We start from the raw sequence: 25714 nt of genomic DNA on the forward strand, positions 1-25714 counted from the left end.
GTTCAAGGTCATGGTGCTGGCAGACTCTATAAGCCAATCAGTCTATGGTGTCTTTTTTACAGAAGCCCAAACAGACTAAGATGGGGACAGTAAGGAATATCCCTTAGATTTAGGTTTTTTTTATTGGAGTATAGTTGCTTTACACCGCTGTGTCAGTTTCTGCTGTACAGCAAAGTGAGTCAGCCATACGTATACATATACCCCCTCTTTTTTGGATTTCCTTCCCATTTAGGTCATCAGAGAGCACCGAGTAGAATTCCCTGTGCTACACAGTGGGTTCTCATTAGTTATCTATTTTATACATAGTAGTATGTATATGTCAATCCCAATCTCCCGATTCTTCCCACCTGCCTAGATTTAGATTTTTAAAAGAAGTAAAACTAAACAAGAAGTTATGGAATGTACTTTTTAAAAATAGCTACTTTTCCCTTTCATGATTTCCTTTTCATCATGACTAAAAATTATATCAGCACCAATAAATATTACTAAGCAGATAATAATAATAAAAAAAAGACGGGGGCAGGTACAGATGTTATTGCAAAGAGGAATCAATGGATTAATGGGATGGAACAGAATGACTCAACTTTGGAGCACAGAAGAAGAAACTTTAAATGATCCTATGATTTCATGCCTGTGTGACAGAAGAGAATTTTGGAAAAAATCATATAGGAGAGGAAATCTGAAATTAGCTGGGGAATGAGGGGCTTGGTACAGTAGGAAGTATGTTGTACTGATTGGCAGTCAGACAACATGATTTCTAATCCTCATTCCATCCCCAGTTACTTTGTGAACTTGGTCTAGTAAATTTCCTTCTGAAACTCACTTTCTCTAGGTCCATCCATGTTGCTGTAGACGGCATCATTTCATTCTTTTTTATGGCTGAGTAATATTCCATTGTATGTATGTACCACATCTTCTTTATCACACTAAGTCAGTCAGACAGAGAAGGGCAAATATTGTATTATATCACTTAAATGTGGAATCTAAAAAATGATACAAATGAACTTATTTACGAAGCAGAAATAGACTCAGAGACATAGAAGACCAACTTCAGTTTACCAAAGGGGAAAGAGAGGAGGAGAGATAAATTAGAAGTTTGAGATTAAAATATACATCCTACTATATAGAAAATCAACAAGGACCTACTGTAGAGCACAGGGAACTATATTCAATACTATATCTTGTAATAGCCTATAATGGAAAAGAATATTAAAAAAAGAATATATATATAACTGGATCACTTTGTTGTACGCCAGAAACTAACATACCATTGTAAATCTTCAATTAAAAACAAAGTAAAAACAGAAAAATAAAACTCACTTTCTTTAGCTTAAAAGTGGGGAAGTTAAACTCAACAATCTCCAACACCCTTCCAATTTGTTTAAGAGGAGCTTAACTTTGCACGTGTGCTGGAGTTGACAGTGAAAGGACCAAGGGCCCGTGTGCTGTGAATGCAGAATGGGAATTAAGAAAGCCGTCAGGGTTGCAGAGGCTGAGTGTAGAGGTATCTATGTGGAGATCATTAAGGCTTGAGGGAGTAAGAGTATAGAGATGGAAACAGAAAGACAGAGGACAAGACTGGGGGTAATGCTCACCCCGAGTGGAAAGGAGAATGAGATAAATGAGTCGTAGATGAGAATTTCCAGGAGGGGAAACTAGAGCAGTGAATGTGAGAGTTTAAAAAGGTAAAACAGAATGGTTCTATTCATCCATTTGGCTTTAGAATTTTATGACAAGTTTAGTGGTGTTATGAATTCAGTAACGACTTCTGAATTTAAGTAGAAAAAGTTTTATAGTAGAACCAATTAAAAGTTTTAGAAGTCGCCAAAGATGAGCTTTTTTCCCCTTTTTCATTAAATCATTGTAGGCATCATGGTATAGATGTTACCATTTGGGAGTATTCATGTGCATAAAGGTGGGCTTTTTATTTTTCACCTTTAGGAATGTTGCAATGATTGAAATCTTGCCTGAGGCAATGAATTTTTCATAATAGCTAAGGGGAAATTCAGCCCGGCACTCTAAATCTCTGCACCTCAGCTGTGATCCAAGCAAGGTGAAATGGAAATATTTGACAGTATTTCACCAAGCCCTAGCATGCATACACATGCCACTGCCTCTCTTTTTCATGCAAATGATTCATTCATACAGTAAAAACAAATCAGTACACAAAGACAAATTCACTTTGCATTTATAAGTGGTAAAACCCCTTTCTTAATCTATTGTTCTTCATTTTTATATACTAACCTGTATTTTATACTTTAAATTCCTTATTCTATATGGTTGAGAGTATCATGCAATTATATAATCCGTATATTTTCAATTTTAAATAGCAACATGATGACAAAATTTTATTAGATATGTATGTATATATACATGTATACATACGTATGTAGATATGTGTGTGTGTGTGTATATACATATATATACATCCATACACAGCACACTTCTATAAGAATTTCTCAATATTGGCCACATGATATACTCTTAGTCTTAATTTTGTGTTATTATTTGTATTAAGTTACTAATATCTTTGTATAAAAAAATACTTATGTTTATTTTAGCTTATATTTTTCAGTTACTTTTTAGGTACTAATTGTATCTAATACGGCATTGCTTGTCTTAAGATGTGAAAATTCTGTATGAGTCTGTTAAGTACAGTTATAGTACCACTACACCCAAAATAGTAATGCCAAATTACGCTTTCACTGCTGCTATTTTAATAACTTGGAATATAACTTCTCTTCTCAACAATCATGTTAGTTACGGTGAGTAACCCAGCCAGTTTATACTGGGAGACTACTGGGATTAACCTTAAGGCAAGGCTGATGTTTTACCTAAAGACTGCTAATCTTAAAACATTGGCTACCCATAAATATTGAGTTCAGCACAATAATTAGAACATTAGTTAGATATAAAGTAGATTTAAGCAGAAAAAGAAGTGTACTATCGGTCACTAGAGGGCAGCAAAGATTGGGAAAAGATATGAATCCAAATGCTGATTCTTAATGCGGGGGTAATAAGACTGAAAGTTCTAGAGGTACCAAAGGACCAGTTCTTCCCCCAAGTGTTTCTGAGACATACAGTCTTGGCTCTTACATCGTCTTGGAATAATGAGCAGAAGACCTAAATAGACATTTCTCCAGAGAAGATATACAGACTGCCAACAAAGACATGAAAGGATGCTCAACATCACTAATCGTTAGAGAAATGCAAATCAAAACTACAATGAGGTATATAACCTCACACCGGTCAGAATGGCCATCATCAAAAAATCTAGAAACAATAAATGCTGGAGAGGGTGTGGAGAAAATGGAACCCTCTTGCACTGCTGGTGGGAATGTGAATTGATACAAGCCACTATGGAGAATAGTATGAAGGTTCCTTAAAAAACTAAAAATAGAACTACGATACGACCTGGCAATCCCACTACTGGGCATATACCCTGAGAAAACCATAATTCAAAAAGAGTCATGTACCAGAATGTTCACTGCAGCTCTATTTACAAGAGCCAGGACATGGAAGCAACCTAAGTGTCCATTGACAGACAAATGGATAAAGAAGATGTGGCACATATATACAATGGAATATTACTAAGCCATAAAAGAAATGAAATTGAGATATTTGTAGTGAGATGGACGGACCTAGAGTCTGTCATACAGAGTGAAGTAAGTCAGAAGGAGGAAAAACAAATACCGTACGCTAACACATATATATGGAATCTAAGAAAAAGAAAAAAAAAGGTCATGAAGAACCTAGGGGTAAGATGGGAATAAAGACACAGACCTACTAGAGAATGGACTTGAGGATATGGGGAGGGGGAAGGGTAAGCTGCAATGAAGTGAGAGAGTGGCATGGGCATATATACACTACCAAATGTAAACTAGATAGCTAGCGGGAAGCAGCCGCATGGCACAGGGAGATCAGCTCGGTGCTTTGTGACCACCTAGAGGGGTGGGATAGGGAGGGTGGGAGGGAGGGAGACGCAAGAGGGAAGAGATATGGGAACATATGTATATGTATAACTGATTCACTTTGCTATAAAGCAGAAACTAACACACCGTTGTAAAGCAATTATACTCCAATAAAGATGTTAAAAAAAAAAAGCTGCATCATCTTGCCATCTTTTGGAGGGTTGACTGCCACTTTAATCTGGTCGTCAGTGAACAATAAACATACTCAGGCATTCTCAAGAAATGGAAAGCTACACTTTTACTGGGTTGTTTCCCAAGGATTATGGTAGTTCCAATTTTCTCTAAAGAAATAGTTATGAAATAGGCCAATTGAGATTTTCTGTGGAATTTCTGCTTCTTCAGAGACCAGATGTTTCCTAATGATTTTTGTTTCCCCATCTAGAGCAGTAAAAATAAAACAGATTTACATCTTCTAAAATGTGGAGTTACTTTCTGGGTCTTTAAGAACTGTGCAAACGTTTATAAAGAAAAAAAATTTTTTTTATTGAAGCATAGTTGATTTCCAATATTGTGTTAGCTTCAGGTGTACAGCAAAGTGATTCGGTTATACATATATATGTTTATATTTATATTCTTTTTTAAAATTTTATTCCATTTTAGTTTATTACAAAATATTGAATATAGTTTCCTGTGCTATACATTAAATCCTTGCTGCTTATCTATTTTATATACAGTAGAGTGCATCTGTTAATCCCCTAGTCTCAATTTATCCCTCCCCCCCTTCCCCTTTGGTAACCGTAAGTTTGTTTCCTGTGTCTGTGAGTCTATTTTGTAAATAAGTTCATTTGTACTATTTTTTAGATTCCACAGATAAGTGACATCATATAATATTTGTAAAAACAAAAATATTATATAATTTATAATTTCACTGTCTATTACTACTAATAGAAAATGTTTTAAGTATTTTTAATAAATTAATAAGGAAGTGTAATAATAATATACCTTTTCCTTTTTGAATTCTCAATTTGTTGTTTATACATATTCACAAATTTATTAAATGAACATCCATTCTTTTAACATTGAAAAGGGATTGAAAACTTATTACAAATTCTGCTTGTGAGTGATATACCATACTTTAATTTTACATTTCAAAATTCATATTAAAATGTATTGGAAGTCCTAAGTCTTTAGCATTATCTCAGTGTTTATTCTAGTGGGTTTTAAGATCCCAGAAAACATAAAATTGTATAGGGGTTTCTTTGGAAATAAAACACGCAAAGTAACAGAATGCTAGAGTTGTCAATTAACAAAATAATATCGTGTTTGTTTTATAATGTTGCCCTCCTAACATTGACCTTGACTGCTTACGTTGACTTTGCTTCGTGCCTATTGAAGTCTTGGCAATGATGTAGTTTGTTTCCTTGGAACTTAGAACTGTAAAGGAGTAACACAAGGTAACTTATCAAACAAGCAAATGTGTTTGCTGCTGGTCCATTTGGAAATGGAGGAACACATGAAAATTTAAAGACAAAGACCTCTGGATATCATTACAGGCTTCCTATTTATCTGCATGAGGGAAAAAATAATATTGGTTTGAAGTCTTCCTAACTAAGACATAAAACAGAACAGAGAAAAAGTGGGTGAGGTGCATGAAAACGCACTTTAATTGTGACACAAAACTTCACATTTCACCTAAGTGCTCACAAACCCCAGATCTAGTTTCCGGTCACGTGCTCCTATCTCATCTAAACCCTCACCTCCTCTTGCTGTCTCTGTCCTGTCCTGGTGACATGCCCCCCCTCCTCACCACAGACACACAACCGACTGTCTCTTTCCTCAAGGCCCCAAACAACCAGCCACCAAACTTGCTATGTTTATCTTGCAAATGTTTCCTGAAACTCTCCTTCTAACAGACCTGATTATGTCACCCATAGTTACCTCCTAACAGTCCTCTCAAAAACATTATGTACATTGTTATCAGAACGCTGATAGAGATACCATTATTTTACTCCACTGCTTAAGTACCTACAAAGTCTCCATTAATCTACAGAATACAGTCCAAATGCCCTAGTATGGCATACACGAGTACCATTACTTTTGATTTAAAGTTTATCCTTGATAAATATTTGTTGAACCGAAAAGAACTCAATGCCCAGTGTTCCTATGTTGAGACAGAGTACTGATACAAAACCAGAATTATAGCCAGGGGTTGTAGCAAAGGATTTAACATGAGGAAATTAAAATATATATAATGTCAGTTTAATATATTTCTTAGAATTGGAGGGAAATCTAGTGAAAAACAAACAGAGTAGACAGTGATTGCAGCAAAACTTGATAAGGTAAATATTGCCCAAATTTTTGCCAGAGGAGAATGGAATGGTATTGGAGATTTGTAGATTTAAATCCAACTATATAGCCCAAACACAGTATTTCTGTCTCTTAGCTACGTTTCTTTTTTCTCACATTTCCCTTTCAAGAAACCATCAACAGCTCTGACAAAAAACTAATTGCTTGAGACCTTCATAAACAATGAACAGTCACGGCTGGGCATTTCCTCTGAAGAAAAGTTGGAAATCAAAACAAAGATGCTTTCATCTCCTGTTTGCTCTTGGTAAACTAGCAGTGTTAGGAAAGATCTTTCATTTGTTCATTCATCTCCTCATGTGTCCAAGCACCCACAGAAAGTGTTGACAGAGCAAAACAGCTCATTTCTTTCCCCAGAAAATCAATCCTTTGCAACTGGTCCAGATTAACTAAAGCAGCATGAGTGAAGAAGAGGAAATAGCTTGCTAGCCAGGAAAGAGACTGCACCAAAGAAGCAAATCCTTCGCTAAATCTTAAAAATGATAAAGGGGCTTGTCTCTTAGTAGACCCTAGACTTCTGTAGACATTTTTTCTGCCTTGCTTGATTTTCGATTTCCATGAAAGAATATTCTTAAGGATAGAATAGCCCTCAGTTGATACAACTGTAAAGAAATATTTCCTTTCTCTTGTTTTATACATTTAAAATATTTAACTACACAAACCTATTTCTCTCTTTCAATTTGATCATTTGGTATTGTATATGTCTATTTGATCCACAATACATCCAAAAATTACTGATTTTGACTAAATTTAACATAATTCTAAAAGATACAAGTATGGATCTGTAAAGAATATGTAAAAATGAATCGGTATGAGGGATAGCAAAGCAGAAAGAAAGTTCCTGGTGAGTTAGGTTCAGGGACATCTGAAGGGAGGATATGATGTCACCATTTCACAATATATACAAATACAAGAAAAGAAAAATAATGCCAACAGCTAATTTTCTTAATAGATGCACTGCCCACACAAATCAATGGAAAATTATCAACAACCCAATAAAAAAATCTGTGCAAAGACGTGAATTTAGAGGAAAAAAATGCAAAGCATTTACAGTTTTGATGATCCGTCTCAATCAGAACAAAATCAGTATAAATTAGAATTTATATTCTAACTGCATAACTGAACTTTTTGCATGTGGGACAACTCCATCTGCTGTACAACATGGGGCCTGTAGTTAACATAGTTTTGTGCACTTCAAAATTTGTTAAGTGGGTAGATCTGATGTTCAGTGTTATTACCACACACACACATACAAGGAGACTTCGGGAGGAGGTGAACATGGTTATTACCTCGATTGTGATGATGGTATCATGACTGCTTGCATATGTCCAAACTCACCGAAATACATGACTTAAACAAGTGCATTTCTTTGTGTATCAATTATACCGAGATAAAGCTGTTATTAAAAATTATATTGAAAAAAAATTATATTGAGATATCAAGTTTTCAATTAATGCTTTTAGTGCAAAGCAAAAATCCTCTAATGCACTATATTAGCCAGGGCATGGGGAAACATTCACTCTCAAGGTGAGTTGGTATGAGCACAAGTTGGTACAACCCTCTGGAAGACAATTGCACAACATCTATAAAATTGTAAATACACATATCCTTACTTAGATTTGGTAATTCCACTTTTAAAAGTTTATTCTATAAACACATGCCATAAAAATATAATTACGAAGATTTTCAGAGCGGCATCTTTGTGAGAGCAAGCCGCGAAGTTATTCAAAGGAATGAGGAATTTTTTGTGTCACTCCCACGAGAGACCTCAGTGATCAATTAGGTGAAAGAGCAAAGTGTGCTACAATTTGTGCAAAAATCAAGGAGAAAAGTCACTTCAAGAAAGAGAAACGTAAATATTGGAGATCACTTTGAACTGCTTGACATTTTGCACTGCTTAAATCTTGTGCCACGTCATGCATTGCCTTCTCAAACAATATATATTGAAAAAAATCTTTTGAGGAAGACAGAGACAATGAAGCGGAGGTAGTGACATGATGCAGTGAGTGAGAACAATGACTTATAGTGTTGTTGAGAAGAGTACAGGAAACTGAATTAACATGGAGTCAACGTTTTATTGTTTTTGTTGTGATTATGGTCGCTCTTTGAACACAGAAGGTTAGGAAACACTCTGAGGGTCTGACTGTATACCAGTTGGCATGAACCAAGTGTGGGGAGAAACCTGTTGCATAGTCAAGACAGGTGGATGGGTCCTGGAGAAAGACCAAGAGGTAGAATCCAGGTGAACAGAAGTGTCCACCTGTGATTAGAGCAGGGGCACCTCCATCTTAACAAGTAGAATGAAGAAACGTGTTCGACTGTGTGTGTGAAAGTAACAAAACACGGGTGGAGGAGTTGGCCAGGTTGGAGAGGGATCCATCTCCCATTTTACTGAGCAGAATGCAACATCATGAGAACAAACACAGCTACGTTTTTATATTTTCCGATGAGTCAAGAAGAGGTTCTGATATCCTGCATCTAATCAGTCCATGAATTATAAAGCTAAATCATCTTCTGAGAGTGAGGCTCGCCAGAGGAGCAGAGGTAACTTTGAGGAAAGAAGATCCAGGCAGCCAAGTAGGAGTATCAGATAGGTCGAGTTTGTTTTGAGGCTTGTGGTTAACTTAGACTGAAACTAGTTACACTTTTTCTGTACTCAGCTATTAGGTTTCAAGTACGGTCTGGGTAGTTGGATTAATCGAGGTTGGGGTATTGGCAAGTATTACAAGAGAGAAAGGGAGTAATAAAGGAGATGAGCCTGTTTATAAGGGAGTGAGTACGGTGAGTCACCTGCAAAGGTAAGTGATGGTGGAGAAGGTGGAAAATAATACAGTAGCAGGAGAAATGGATTGAAGACCTGTATTAATCAAACAACGTTCATCCCAGGGATTAGGGGAGAAAGTGAACCAGAAAAATAAAATGTAAGGGCGCAGTGGGATGTTTGCAATACAGACTGGTGATGACAGACTACATGGAGGAACCATAAAAGCGGGTGGCTAAGCGTGGACGCGGGAAAGAGACTGGAATCAAAGAAGGAACTTTCTAGTCTTCATTTTCCAAGAGCTTTGACAGTAGGAGGCATTGAATGTGATCAAATATGTTTTTAGCCTCTTCTGAAACGGGTGCTTTTTTTCTTACTGGGCATACAAATGTGTTACGTCGCATGTTTCTAGTATTTATTCCTCTCACGGAATAAAAGTACTTGAAAAGAGTGTCATTTTCTTAATCGTCTGTTTTACGCAATCTGCTAGGGTTTTATTTCGAATTTTCACTTTTGCAGTCATAAGAATGATTGCTCTCTGCCTTCAGAGCTCTATTACCTTCAAAGGCTGAACTGGATAGCTTTCCATTCTTTTCTATACTCTTGACTACAAGATTTGGCATGGAAATATTGAATCTGTTCCTTGTACATTTGTAATGTCATCTGTTTCTCTTTAGAGTTTTATGTGGAAATAATTTTTCCATATGTACTTTTCATTTCCTATTTCTTGGTATACTTTTAGAAGTTTATTATCTTCCAAACTATCATTTATTTCATAGAAAATTTCAAATGCATTAACATTGAGGAGTATAGGGTAATGCATTATAATTTTAATCTCCTACTTATATGTTGTCGTATTCCCCCCTTCTCTTGATAAATTGGTATTTCATGATTACTTTTGCAGAAATTTATCTTTCCAATTTTTTCCCAAAGACTCAATTGTTATGTTTCCTTTGCAGTTCTGCTATCATTTCTTGTTTCTTTTAATTCACATATAATAGGTCCTATCTTCCTACCTCTTTCCCTTTTTCCTCTCTTCAATTTTGAGGAACAGGCAGAGGGGATGTGACTTTATAAGTTTTTTCTGGGCTATTCTAAGTTGAAGGCTTAGTTCATTTTTGTGTTATTGCTTAATCATAGAATCAGATCTGAGTGTGGCTTTGAGTCATTTATATCATTTTTGTAATGTAGGGTTCCCATTTTTCCAAAGATTTATAAAAGTTTATAAAGGTCAATAACTTTTTTAATCTCAAAAGTCAAGTCGATGAGAGTTCAAATTTTGTTGACTACTTTTGCTTTACAAACTGTTCAGTTTTTGAATTTTGTCCTCATAGCATCAGAGTTTTCATCTTACATGTGTGTTAAAAGGACTGACTTGGAAATCTTACGTGAAGAAAAACATGAGTCGTTGTACTTGCTGTGATGTCTTAGCACTGAAATATCTCACTAACACTATCCCAGTTCACGGATGGTCCCTAACTAGCAGTTTACCTTTTCTTTGAATTGTGCTTTATCTTGGTGAGGTTTTTTTTTTTATGTTGTCAGCTTTTTAAAAAAATTACTTAAAAATAAAAATTCTGTGAGTTGGTAAGTTATAATACCCTGGCAAAAAGAAGAAAGGATAGAAAAATACTATTATTACTGAGGCAGATATTATCTTACTAATAGGATTTAAAGTATATGTGGTATGGCAGTAATTGTTATTGCATGTCTTCTGATGTTCTAAGAACAAAATAATACCACTAATATCTACATAAAGCTTTGAATTTTATAATTGATACTTGACAAGTGCCAATTTTATGGCTGAAATTCCTGAGCCAATCATGACATGATTTGCTTTTTCATGTCCATAATTATAGAGTCAAGCCATGAGAACGTAGCTCACTATATCCCTAACAATTAGACAGTAAAACTGATGACACGACTTCATGCCATCTTCCTGAGAAGCTGCAGGACAGACCACAAGACCCGATTTTCACTGAGGTTCTCTGTGTAGGTGTTGGCCCGGGTTACGTGAGCACTCAGCAACTGATTCAAGAAGATGAATTCTAAGACTCAGAAGTGACAGAAGAATAGCAAATTTATTTATGATACATGTGTTTCTTGTTAAGAAACACTTAAAAGTAAATAACAAAGCTGGAGTGTTCTCAAATGTCATGTGTAATGTTAAATGTTAAATGTTGATGTTCCAGTACTCAAAATTAGACTCATATGGGCATCCTGCAATAAAGTTTGATAAATTATCTAATTTTCATAGAGCTCTTTTTCCTAAGAACAGATTACTTTTTACTCAGTTCCTGTCTTTAAAGTTGTTTTTGTTTTCAACTAAAACAATGTCCTCTTATGTTTGATTGTTAATCCAAACCTATTTCCTTCCTATAGAAAAATCCATTTCTCATTTATTTACTCAGAGCGATGCACAGCCATGAATGCATTTAAAAATTCCTTCATCGTATAAACATTCAATTTTTTCCTCAGCTTGCTGGTCTAATCAGGTCACAAAACAGACTTACTCCAGTTTCTTTATCCATTTTTACTGCTGTTTTTCAATCTCTTTTATCATCACTTCTTCCTTTGCCCTTAAACGTTCTGCCATTCTCTTTTCATCTGTATTTTCTGTCCAGACAAGTCCATCATTCTGGCTCAATTACTGCCCACTTGTCTATACCTACACAGTATCTGACCATCTTTTCAAAACAGAGGTCATATTATTCAACAACCTGATGACTTGTTTAACAGCTACTATGTTGCGGACACAATACTAGGATGAGAAAATAAAATCTCGTGAAATGTTGTCCTCAGAACTGAAGAGTTAGAGGTCCACTGGATTGTGGCAGTGACCTACTTCTAGAAATCCCAGTGACTATCCATTACCATATAATACGTCCAGACTTGCAAGGCCTCCATGGGTTACAGGCCGCCTCGCAATGAACACCCTGTATCCTCTCTCTCATAGCAACAGCTTGGACTCTTTTGGAAATCAACCCCTTCTCACCCAGTGCAGCCACTTTTTTAGAATAAGAGCATGTGACTCAGGATTGGCCAATCAATATTCCGAATTCCCTGGACAACAGTGATTAAGTCAAGGGTGGACATATGAACCAGGCTTAGCCATCCTGGTCACAAAGCTTGATAGGAAATGACCAGATGACCCAAGGTGATCCAATAAGAAAGGATCTCAGGACTCAAAAGAGACATAAACCTTTTCCTGTAGACTTGAACTTGGGAGGATGTCAGTTGAAGTTAGTCTTGCCATATTGTGAAGACAAAAAGAGAATCTCTCTGTATTAGTTAGGGTTTGGCTAGGGAAACAGAACAACAATAAGCTGTATAGAATAAGGGATTTATTACTAAGATAAGACCTCATTCAACTGTGAAGGCTGCTGAAGAAATCCACAGAAGGACATTGCCTCTGTGTCTGGTGACAGCGTTGAAACTGACATTCAAGAAGAAACACTGGGCATCAAATGGGGGGAGAACGAGAGAAAATTGGCACCCACAAAAATAAACTGGACCACATGAGGGCACACTAGAGCCTGAGCACATCTCTCACCTCCTCAACCTTGACTTCATGGCTGCCCTACTGAAGGAACTGATGTACTTCCTGACAACGGGCTGACACAGGCTTTACTGGACCCAGAGAAGCTGGAGGACCAGGTGCTGCAGGTGCTGGGAGAGCTGCCGGCACATGGTTGCCCCAGATCAACAAGGTAAGACAGCTGTCAACACATTCAACTACATCATCACTTGGCCTCCTACACTGACCCTCAGAGGCCAAGGTCTACAGCTTCATTTCCACTCTCCAAGTCTTGCTCGGTTTCACTTGTGGGAAGACCTAATCCAGAATCACAGAGGGAACAGCTCTGTCCTTCCAGCCTAGCAAAATCAACACAATACAAACCAACACACTCCCTGAAAGAGGCGTCAACACAGGAGACCTGAATCTAAAACTCGAACAGAGGAAAACCCAATCCTGTGAATGTCCCCCAAGATGCAGCAGGCCCTGGACTTTTCAGCTGTGAGTCAACACTCTCCCTTTGTGGTTAAACACTTTGGACTGTGTTTCCTCTCACTTGACATCAGGAGATAGAACAAGCTGGCACTAAGAACAGAACATTATAAATGACAGACACCAAATTCATAATCAAGGAGAGGGCAGGACTCTCATGAATCTGTGTCAGGGACACAATAATATTTGTAATTTGGTTACAAAGGTTAAAAATAAGTCAATTTATACCTGTTTTAGCTTGGTGTTCAGAACTTATCCTTAATGAGGCAACAGCATTTCTGGTCTTGATATGAAAAACGTAGGATTTTGCAGTGTGATTCTTGCTCTTACGGACCTCTGTAAGTTTTATAATAAAAAGACTAGCTTATGTTGAAATTAGTTCATCTGAGTGCAGACAGGATAAACAAACTGTCTTAGCTAAGAAGTACCTTTCTTGCCTGAAACCCATTCAAGGTCGCTGAGAAATTTGAAAGATTAGAAAGCTGAATTCTCTCCTCCAAACTGAAGTTATTGCCAACAAAAACAAGGAAGTAGGAACAATAGCAGGAAATAATATTAAAACCTGTGAGAAGCCGTTTTCATCAGTCTCCTCCTAAGAAGCTCCTATTTTAAATTATTTAGAAAAGGAGGGTGATGACCTGGCCTCAAAGATACCACATGTGTGTACCTGGGAACTAGAGTCCAAGTGGTCTATCTTCCCTGGTCAATGTCAATGTGTTAAGTTACCACAAGGCAGAAGCAAAGTTTAGATAATGATCCTAAGCAGGACCTGTGGGGTTCCTGGGCACAAAGGCTTTCTGTGTCCCCCATTTCTTTGATTATAGGAAATAGGCTTCATTCAGTCTCTATGCCCTTCCCTGAGTTCCAACAGGCAGGTTCAAACAGTTGCTAATCAGGGGAAGGAAGGGATGCAGAGGCAAGGGAGGAACAGTCCAGAAACAATAATGCAGCCTTGGGGCAGGGTCCTGGTTCCCCCTCAAGGGATACACAGAACAATACCTTTGAGCTGTTTTGCAGATACTATAACCCCTACCAGGTAGAGAATTTAACTGGATGCTGCCCACAAGCACTTAGACCCCAGACTGGTGGAACCAGAAGGTTGATGATGCCAACTCCCGATGACCTCATCACCAACCAGTCAGAAGGATGTCCGTGAGCTGACCACGCCCTCTTTGAACCATTCCTATAAAACACCTCACTAACTGCTCCAGGTCTAAAACACACAGTTTTAATGCCATAGGGCATTAGCCCACTGTGGCCCTCTTTGCCTGGCAAAGCAATAAAACTATTCTTTTCTACTTCACCCAAAACTCTGTCTCTGAGATTTAATCCAGTGTCAGGGTACAGAGGCTGGATTCAGCTTCAATAACTTGGATGAAGGCCATGGACAGAGCAAGGTGGCTGGAAGGCATTAGGAGAAAAATATGGGGCCTCGTTCTAATACAAATGCTGGCTTGAGGAGATATCTGGGTTTTAGTACTAGCCCATGCAATTGTCTGGAACACAGGGATTGAAAGCCCAGTTAACCTTTAAGAAAGTTGGCTCATCAACATTGGAACACAACAGGTTACAATCACAATCACTAAAGCATATCCCAAATTCCTAATCCTATTGTAACAGGAAGGGATGGGACACACCCCACGTACCCATCTTCTGTATGAGCACTGAGGACAAAAGAATAAGGGAAAATGCCCAGAAGAACAAAATCAGGGTAACGAATTCAGATCTGCTGACAAAAGAACTCTTTCTAGCACTGGAACAAACAAGGCAACAAATCCTGCTATTTTTATTATACATGGTATGGATGCTTGGCCGCTGTATTTTATTTCTCATTTGCCCCATCCAGTAGACGTTTTATTACAAATATTTTTATTCTCTATAATTGTGTTTTGCATATGATAAGCTGTTGGAAGGAGTTACACCTCTGTTGGTTTGCTGGACCACGAGGAACTGCATCCAGACCTGATGGATGGAACCAATATCAACCAGAGGCAGAGACTCAGAGCTGAATATGTAGCAGGAAAGAACAACCTGACTCCACACTGGATCTGTTTCTTTTGCTTTAGCCTTTGCATTCTATTGTTTTTCTACAAGTTAATCATTAAAAGGATGTTGCCTACAGCTTAAAGCGCACACAATGGCCCATCTCCGGAGAACCCTGACTCCCAGGCCAGAGGTAAAATACCTTTGTTTAACTCACAGGAAACATGCTGAGGAGGCCCAGCACCTGTGAATGACTGCAGGAAGGAAGCAATGAACACTTCCCTCCCAGAGTCTGGCTGGAACCAGGAAAGATTTGCAACCACTGTGGAATTTTTTTTTTTTTTTTTTTTGCTTTTCCCCCTCACCATCTCCTCTTTGCTCTATAAAAGAAACTAGCATCCAAACCTGGGCAAGATGGTTCTTTGGGACACTAGTCCACCATCTTCTTCGTCTGCAGGCTTTCTGAATAAAGTTTCTATTCCTTGTCCCAACACCTTTTCTCTGGATATATTGACCTGTTATGAGGCAAGCTGTATGAGCTTAGGCTCAGTTATAGGTATAGTAACTGGGAATAAGGACTTAAGAGCGACTCGTGTTTGGACATTAGGTGGCCAAAGGCACGGACTAGAGTGGACCTCTGTTGTTTCATAGCTGCCATGACCCATGTCCCCTGCGTTCTCCCAGTGGGGTTCCACTCTCAGCTGCAGGGCTGCAGGAGAACCACACTGTTGTCAATGGTACAGAGCGCTGTGAGATGAGGAAGGGGAGACTGACCAAGCCAACCCGACCAGAGTGAATCACAGGTCAAGCATGGGAGTGGCCAGAGAGAGCTTTGCCCTCCTTTTCTCCAGATTTGAACTGGGAAGGATACGGGGTAGAAAGCCTACCCAGAATGAGGAGAGCATCTAGTGAAGCATGAACCCAGCAGAGAAGGAGCGGGGCTGAGCAACGCCGATGAGAAACTGAGTCGTGCTAATGAAGAAAAGCCCCAAACTGAGGAGAGACAGAAAGCATACATTTATCTAAACCCTAAATTTTCAATCACATTTATCTAACCCTAAATTTTCATGTCTTTCAGTCAAAGGTACTTGAGACTGAATTTGTTTTCACTGTTAACAGGAAAATAAATCCCAACTAAACTTTTCAATTTATTTCTTCATCCTTAACCCACAATTTTGTACCATAGTCACACAACGCATAACCCAAGTCTCACATTCTGCAGACTTGACTCTTGGAGGGCTTCAGACTGAAATGTCCATCTTCCTTTTCTGCCTGGAAAACTTTGATTTACCCATTAAGTTTCATTACTTGTTCCCTCCTTTGTAAGAGTCCTCCTTAACATTCCCAGGGGACTACAGTGTTTCCAAAAACATTACCATTTCTACCATGACCACTAAAACGATTTGTTGTGTGTATCTCTTAGATATAATTTTAAAAAGTGTTTGTTAATCAGTTGTTTTCTGTTTTTCACACCCTATTCAATGGTTTGACTTTCCACAGAAAATTACTAGATAGGATTTAAACAGTATGTAGCAAGATACTGGTGGTAGCAGTTACATTGTCATTTCCAAAAAGTGTATCCCTTTTGTAAAGCCAGTTTTTTAAAAAAGTGTGCCACGGGGCTTCCCTAGTGGCACAGTGGTTGAGAGTCCACCTGCCGATGCAGGGGACACGGGTTCGTGCCCCGGTCCGGGAAGATCCCACATGCCGCGGAGCGGCTGGGCCCGTGAGCCATGGCCCATCAGCCTGCGTGCCCGGAGCCTGTGCTCCGCAACCGGAGAGGCCACAACAGTGAGAGGTCCGTGTACTGCAAAAAAAAAAACAAAAACAAAACAAGAAAACAAACAAACAAAAAAGTATACTACTTCTTTTTTCCCCCAAAGGTTTAAATAATTGTGTTTATTTTTTAATATCTTTTTTTAAATGTTTGTTTCATATTGGAGCACAGTTGATTAACAATGCCACTTCTTTCTGAGTAGGAAAGTTATCATTCTTGAACAACACTGTGCTCATTTGCACTGTTTCTGCACAGAGAAGAGACTAAATAGTGTTGACTCCTAATTATGTTCAAATTTTGTACACTTTTCTTGTCAAGTGCCTCCAGAATGTTTTCTTTTCTTTTTATTTACTCCCATTTCAGTAAGTACTTGAGTCGGCTGAAAATAATCCCTTTCAGGGCCCATAAACAAGAGTATCTTAAGGCTGACAGTACTCTATCGTGAAGGCTTATGTTTTAATACCTTATTTTATGTGATGCGGTGCTATCTGATGCCCAAGGGGAAAAATGACACAACAACAGACCACAAGTATCAAGACTATTTTTAGGTATTATCCTGGTGACCAAAACAGAGACCTTTATTTCTAAGTTGGGATGTAAACAAAAAATATCACATCCTCTGTTTCCTTTAGTTCAGCAAGTTCTAGATTGGTGTCTTATAAGCTATTTTTCATATGCTGTGGCGCAATGCTAAGTGTTTTTATTCAGAAGCGGCCTGCTGGCTGAGTGCCCATTCATTGTATGACAGCATTTTCCCTCAGCTGTATCAGAACAACAAACTAAGCAGTTCACACTTCCTCATTAATTCTGGAAAACCCACACTGTGGATAGCATAGCATGAATCTTTTTAGGTCTGGACAATTTCTGGAAGTGTTTTATTTTATAACAGAACTCAAGAATATCCAAATTTAATAGCCAACAGTAGTTATGCCGAACACTGCCTCTGTAAGTATCATAACTCTCTTAAAGGTAACCATTGTCTTGCTAAACCCTATGAGGTCGGTACTCAGAACAGGTAAGCCTGTCATTTTCAATGGTTTTTCATTTGATGAATGTATTATTGTAATTGGGGACTGTGAAAGATAATACAAGGCATCATTTTTAAAGTCTTGATGTTTCCCTACAATTTATGGGAAGAATTCAAATCCCTCAAGTCCTAAAGCTGAAACTTTAAACATGTGAATTTCAGCATCCAGGTGAGACTGCTTACTCACATTTAAGGCAGAAATAGCATCAAGAGAAGGAAAAATGTGGATTAATAGAAAATGAAGCTTAAGCCTATTCATACTTTAGTTCCCATGTATTTGCTCCTCCACGTTTTGCCCTTTTATTAATGAGAATCTCACTCTTTGTACGTTAAATATTTACAATGAGATGTAAAAGAATGACCTTGGGCCCTGGGTCTGATTTCTCACCTCCTGCTTATATAACTTAGTTCAATTAATTTAATTTCTCTAAACCTCAATTCCATTGACTGTAAGATGGGAAACTGACTTTGCTTACCAGTTTGTTATGACTGTATTAGAGAAAATGTATAGCAAGCACATAAATTAAAAAAAAAATCCTGGTGAAACTCAACAAATAGTAGGTGTTCATAATAAGTCCTCAACTAACAGTATCCACCATGGTGGTGTTCGTCAACCACTGTGTTACTTCCTTTGGACCAGACATCTTTACAAATGCTATTGAGTTCAGCTATCACGTAAGGACCAGGAGATGCTATTGTCTTGTTGTTGCTGTGTTGTTTTATTTTGCCATTACTGCCCCAAGTTTACAAATATAATGTACTCTACTAAGTTAAATTCTTAGATTGGGAGCAAAGGTCACTGATATTCTGGAAAGAAAAAAATGACAACAGAACGTAAGAGGACCACGCACATTCGCTTCCCGCCGCTCAGACATGAGCTCTCCTGGTCACAAGCAGTTGTCCTACTAGCCTCACCTAAGAGTCACACAATGTCACTCTGTTTTCTCTGAGCTTCTTCCTTGTCGCTTTCAAATCAAATGCAGCCATCCCTGCCTGATATGTCCCTAGAGGAGAATCGATATTAGTTGTTCTAGATATATGTTTGGGTGGGAAAAGTGTCAGATTGACCATTAACCAAATATGATGGAGAGATTCATGGGCCCTCCACAGTGGGCTTTGAGTGAGTCTGTCCTGTCGGTTTGCCATTTTCATCCATCAACCCCATCTATTTACTGCTGACATACACAGACGCATAGCCATGTCAGAGGTGCCACGAGAAATATTTATCTTCCGAGACCAACAAAGAAAGCAGAGAACCTTTTCTTTTGAAACTGATGAACCCCATTCTGGGTTCATTAGTTTTGAATCTGATGCAGCAGAGAAACAGAATGGTGGTCCCCTTTGTCAGCTGCAGCCCTGCCACTTGACAACACAGAGGGAGAGTCCATCAGCCTCCAGCCAGGGCTTGAGCTCTGATCCCTCCATGCATGTAGAGGGTTCCGAAGGCTCTCAGGGAACTCTTGGGACCACGGGCACCAATCCTCAAGTGTTTAACAACGTGATGCTAAATACATGCCAGTGGCCTTGTCTGTAAGGAAATTACAAAACAGTGCGTCCATCTGTGAACGTAAGTACACATAAAACCAAATTTAAATAAACAACCATTCAAATATATAAAGCCAAAGAGAGTAAGTTTTGTCTAAATTTGCCAAAGGGACAGGTTTATACTGTTGTTAAGGCAAGTTAGTTAAGGTCAGTCCATCCTTATTCTCTTTGAGAGCTTGGACAAGTTACTTCAAGTTTTGGGGTGTAATCATCCATACTACATGGAGAGTTATACTCAGAAGTTTGTTTTGAGAATTCACTGTATTGATATGAGCTTAGAACATTTTTCGAAAAACATTCAATAAGTGTTAGCCAATATTCGCTTTAAAATATACAGGAAATAACAATGATTCTACACCAATTTACATAGTCCAGATTCAGAAATTGAAAAAAGAGCATTTTTAAATTTTAATAGACCACAGCATTTGACTTTAGAAAATATAAACCAAATGTTTGGATAAATGCAAGAATCTCTTTGGGGTTTGCATTTGAATATGTTAAAATAGGACAATGCATTCAATCTTCCAGGAATTTATTCAAATAAACATTTTTTAATATGCACACATGCTGAACTTCTTTCTATTTTTTTATCTGTACAAAGCTTGTTTTCAATTCAGATTTTCCATACCTGGTTTCTTTCTATAATTCAGGTATCAACTCAGATTTTACCTCCTCAGAATGGCCTTGTTTGATTACCCTATGTAAATTAGGCCCTTGCTCCCAAGAAATTCTCTATGACAGTGCCCTGTTTCACTGTCTGCGAAACCCTGATTACAATCAGAATACGCCTGGATTATCTGCTAGTTGTTTCAATTGGTCTCCCTCCACTCTTGCTATGGTTGTTTGCCACTCATCACCAGGGTCCAGAGTAGCGCCGGGCTCATACTAGTAATAATAATAGCTTCCACTTATGGATTTTGTGCATAACTTACTTTGTGCGCTTTTCACGTATTGACAATATAATCCTCACAACAGCCTTGCGAGATAGATGCTACATTACACTCATTTTACAGATGAGTCAAAGGAGGCAAAGAGTGGGAAAATGAGTGCCCATAATCGCACAACTAATGAGTTCTTAAAGCACACTCTGGTCTACCCCTGAGGAGGCACTTAACACAGAGTTGTTAAATAAATGACTACCTGTGCTAGGTTTGGGGCAAGGAGCTGAATATACAGAGGTGAATAAGACCGAAAGTCTCAGGGCACAGGCCACGTGAGTCTATGTGAAGGAAAAGATATAGTAAGTTAATAAGCAAGATAACACCTTAAACTTATACAGCGATGCCTGTCAATTATATCTCAATAAAACTGGGAAAAAATAAGCAAGAGAGACAGATTCAGTAAATACTAGACATGCTTTGATAGGAGATTTACAGAGCACTAGGAGATCAGGAACAAGAATGTGGCATTTCCTTTGGAGCTGAGGTCCAGTTTTCTTAGGGGGAACGATGACTCGTGGCTGTTTTAAGGGAGAAGAGTGAATATGGGAGCCTTAACTGGGACAGCACTGGGAATCTCTAGGTGAAACATTATATAATACAGTAGAAAATGCCTGAAAGATATAAACTAGCTTGACGACCCCAAAAACGCTGCGTGAGGTTTGGTTATACCACTGCACCTCAGTGGCTGTATGTGGTTCCCATGCAAGCCAAGCCGTTACCATGGAGACATGAACAAATGACCCAATGCAGGCGGAATCTTCAGCCATCGCTAAGCTCTTAGAAAATCAGTGCCAACAAGCATTCCTCCACTATAAGCGACTCTACCTTTACAAAAATTAAACATAGGAAATGACATCATTTATTTCAAGGAAAGTAATAAATGTAGAAAATATAAGCATTGGTCACTGCTGTCAGCAGGTAAAAGAATTTAAAATGTTCATTCACTAATATTAAAGACTGCACTGTCACTATAGACTATAGTTTAAATGTTGTTTTAAAATTGGGGGACTTGGTTTTGATCACCTCAAATAGCATTAATAAAGTGCCAAATTTTACAAGGTCCTTTATCATGAAAAATGCGTCTATTCAGTTTGAGAACACCAAGGTATTAACATATACCAATCATTTAAGGAAAAAATAAGAACTCGCAGCTTGATAATTGTTAAATTTGTCTCCTCTGCAAGCGTTAACTTTTAGTGAAGGAGCAGTGATGTGCAGCCTTCGCTGGCATCGTATAACATATTTCGGTACATCACGTAATTTGGTAAATAATTTAAATTTGATTTCCAGATTTTCTTTTCTTTTTTTATCTTTTTTTGTTTGTTTGTTTTTGTTTTTTGGGTTTTTTTTTTGCGGTACGCGGGCCTCTCACTGTTGTGGCCTCTCCCGTTGCGGAGCACAGGCTCCGGACGCGCAGGCTCAGCGGCCATGGCTCACGGGCCCAGCCGCTCCGTGGCATGTGGGATCCTCCCGGACCGGGGCACGAACCCGTGTCCCCCGCATCGGCCGGCGGACTCTCAACCACTCCGCCACCAGGGAAGCCCTTTGTCTATTTTTTTAAAGTAAGTCTTAAGCTCACTTTGGATCATATCGTTTAAGAATGTTGTTCTTAATCATTCAAGAGAACTTAATTTGGTTAGTTAGAGGGGACTCTGATCACAGATTTATGGTCGGTCCTTCCCAATTTCTTTAAGAGACTGAAAGCCTGGAAAGCTTTCATGCATCCTGTGAGCTGCATACCTGAATTTACAGTTAGCATGTTTTTAATTACTTAGAATACGCTGAAGACCAAAGCTGTTTTTCATGTATTAGTGCACCTTCTTCCAGAAAGCATTTGAAGCAACCTCTTGATGGGCATTTTCCAGGCGCAGAGGGGGTTTTCAGTCAGAAGGGAGCTAGTCACAGTTGTTTTGAGTGGAAAAGACTCAGACCAGGCCAGGGAGTTGGTGGAAGAGCTAACAGTGCCCTGCACGTAGGGTCCGCTATGGGGTGATGCTTCTCTCCTTAGATTCTCACAACTACAAAAGCAAGGCCTTGCATGAGGCCCCTCATATGCATCACCTGACTTGGTCTTATGTAGAAAAGGCTATCTTTGCACTAACAAACTAAACTCTTCGCGATTCATTGGAAGAGCCTACAAGAGGACACAGACTGCTGCTGTTATAAAACAGAGAAGGCAGATGCCCAGCTCCTGAAAATAAGCCAAGATCTCTTGGAAGTGCTCTGAATCAGGTGGGGTTGTCAGGGAGTTAAGGATAAAGGACAAAAAGCTCCATTTATCTTAGGTGTTTATTCCTTTTAAAAGACGCAAGAATATTTTCTTCTTATTCTTTTTTTGAAAACTTTTATTGGAGTATAGTTGATTTTTCTTCTTATTCTTTAATTGAAGATATATATTTTAATATTTAATCGAAGCTGTATTTTTCCTGTCAAATACATTGTGTTTCTCTTGCTTTTTCACACACACAAACAGAATTCTTTTACATTTATTTTTTTCTTTTACAAATTGGACTGATTTCTTTTCTACTTTAACACATGCAGAAGGTTTGAAAACTCCACATACAATTAGCACCCGCTTGACTCACTGATACCACTTTTCAGAGATGACTTTTTGTTTTTCTTTAGCTACACTGGTGGTTACATGAATGACGTTTCTGATAGATGTGTAAGTCAAGAAAAATTGTTTGACACAACACTCTAGGGGGTTGTTAGAGAGATGCTCTTTGTGTCATATCTAAACTACCCCCCTTAACATTTGGAACTTTGTGTTTCATTCATTTAACCGATACATATTCTCAGGTACTTTGCTTCCAGAACATTGCTTGAATAATAAACAGTTATTGTTTCCTTGGTGCCTGGAATAACTTTCTGTTATTCCTATTGATTACCATATCCTCAGTAATGAGGAAAAACTTAAGACGTGATTAATAAATCCTATATGGTCTACCTCATAATAATACCACTAGGAAGAGTCCTAAATTGTGAATTATTTATTCTGATAGTTAAAAAATTTCTTTTAAGTTGAGACACATGAAATTTATGAAAAGAGAAGAATAGCACATATGTATAGTTTTCAGTATTTATGTATTTAATTCCTCTGTTACTAAATTTTTTAATTCCTGGGAACTACCTTGAAAAGCATAAAATAAAGAACCTAATACATATTCATTTAATTATTGAATTTAATTATAATCACAAAATATTAACATTAAAAAACGTTAAACGGTCGTCTCACAGTAACCTCAATAGTCAAGCCTTTATTTTCATTTGAATTTCTTAAAAAAAATAGTTACCACTTTTCGTAGATCACTCAGTTAGTAATTGACAGAAATAAAATAAAATTCAGGTCTCCTGCTGTCAGAATAATACTCTTCACTGAAACCGTTTTTCCTCTATCAAGGCTTTTGGTTAAAAATTAGTCCACAGTGCCCACTATATTTTAGATTTAAACAATAAAAATGAAGAAAGTGGAGTTGACTGCTGGACAAACCCAGTATTTCCAGTATCTTTTTAAACTTCTTTTCTCATAATACACCTTTTCTTCTAAAAGATTAGTGCTAATGAGAGGTGGCTGGTTGTTTGCTAAGGATTCTGGACAAAGTTGGGTACGTGTGTGTGAAGAAGAGAAGAGCTGTTCCAGGAATGTCTGCCCTCACACCTGGCGTCCAGGTGGGATCACATGACTGAGTCTTTCCAAGCGGGTGTGAGTGGAAATGATATAAACTAGTACTTCTCACACTTGAGTTTGCGTTAAAATCACATGAAGAGCTGGTTAGAATGTGTATTCCCGTGCTCCACCTATGGAGTTTCTAATTTAGCAGGTCTAGAGTAATGCCTGGGAATGTGCATTTTTAACCAGTTAGTAGGTGATGCTATGCTATCCACCTCCTGAGAAAAAGACGGTCTTTTTAATGAAATCATTATTTTATGTTATGAACAAACAAAATAGTAATTTCTGTCTATTTAGACACATGAATACATTTTCTACTACCATCAAGTCTAGTTGTAGAAGTTGAGGAAATTTACAAATTTAGATTTTAACGTGGATATTTCAAAGGAGGAAACTCCTGTTCAATCAGGGGATAGTTATATGCAAAAAGAGGGAAGGGGGGAGAGAAAGAGGAAGACCTACGAATTTAAGGCATGGTTTCCCATCTCTAAGTTAGTTCTAAGAAAGCACAGCCTGAAGAAAAAAATGATGCAAATAAAGTGAAAAAAATACCAGCACGGATTTTATGGACCTAAGAAGACCTCTCCTGACCACCTTGATGATGTTAATTACTTTCGGATGTAAACTAGGACAATTAAGCCATCCCTGGGACACTTATTAGGGCTCCAGAAATCGCAAGCATGTGAAACACAGCTAAACAACTTGAAAGCAGACTCCCATTTTCAACCTAAGAACAAGATAGAATGCTGGGAAAAACTCTGGCTCAGGAAACTTTCCTCTGGAGCCATAGTTAGTCCCTTCCCTTTTGGCCCCCTTTTTAGTGTGTTTGTAGCTTCATCATTTCACTTCTGGCCTCACGTGCAAACAGCTTCTCCAATGCATCACTCTGTCTCCACGGTTTCAACCCATTATTTCAACATCCTTAGGAAAACAAACAAGTACCCCCAGAGCAAAAGTTTATTTCACAATATGCCTGCTATCCCTGATGCCCTATTTCTGCTTCAACCTGTAACCTTTCAAATTAGGCTCTTTGGGGTCGCTTCCCCTTATTAACTTGAGTTCAAGGATTAGACTCTCCGGTGTAATAATTATTCAAGGTGGCCAAAAAGGGTTTTGTGTTCGTCTTCCTCGCCCTACCGCAGAGCTGAGAACTCTCCTGAAACTTGTCATCATTTTCTCCTGCCTCTCTGGTAGGTATTACCATCATTTTGTGGTTGACGTATGTGAAGTAAAAAGAAGATGCAACTTGCCAAATAACACAGTCAACATTTTTAGCGAAGCAAGTTTAGAATAAGAGCCTCCCAAAGCCAATGAGTATATATTTTAAGGTATTGAACCTGATAGTATTAGTTAAGTTGTAAAATTAAAATGGACCCATATCCCCCAGATTTGTAATTGTCATGCATGGAAAATGGATCAATGATTTGTATTTAATAATCTTTTAGATTCTACATCCCATGTGGCAGATACTGTGTGTATCCTTCATCATGATGGCACCAGTATATCCTGCTACCTTGAGATGAGAAGGAGATTGATGAATATTAGTTGAATCAATGTTGGAAATATTTTTTTTAATTATAAAATATGCTTTAAAATCCTACTTATTCCTGGCTTTATTTTCTACTTAATGTAAATGATAAGAGGGTAAGAGAACAACTTCTGGAATAAGCCTGTATACCAACACTGAGTAAATTACCTCTCTGTAGCTCAGTTTCTCTACCTGGAA

Source organism: Phocoena phocoena, chromosome 5 (genome assembly GCF_963924675.1).
Source record: "Phocoena phocoena chromosome 5, mPhoPho1.1, whole genome shotgun sequence".
NCBI lineage: Eukaryota > Metazoa > Chordata > Mammalia > Artiodactyla > Phocoenidae > Phocoena > Phocoena phocoena.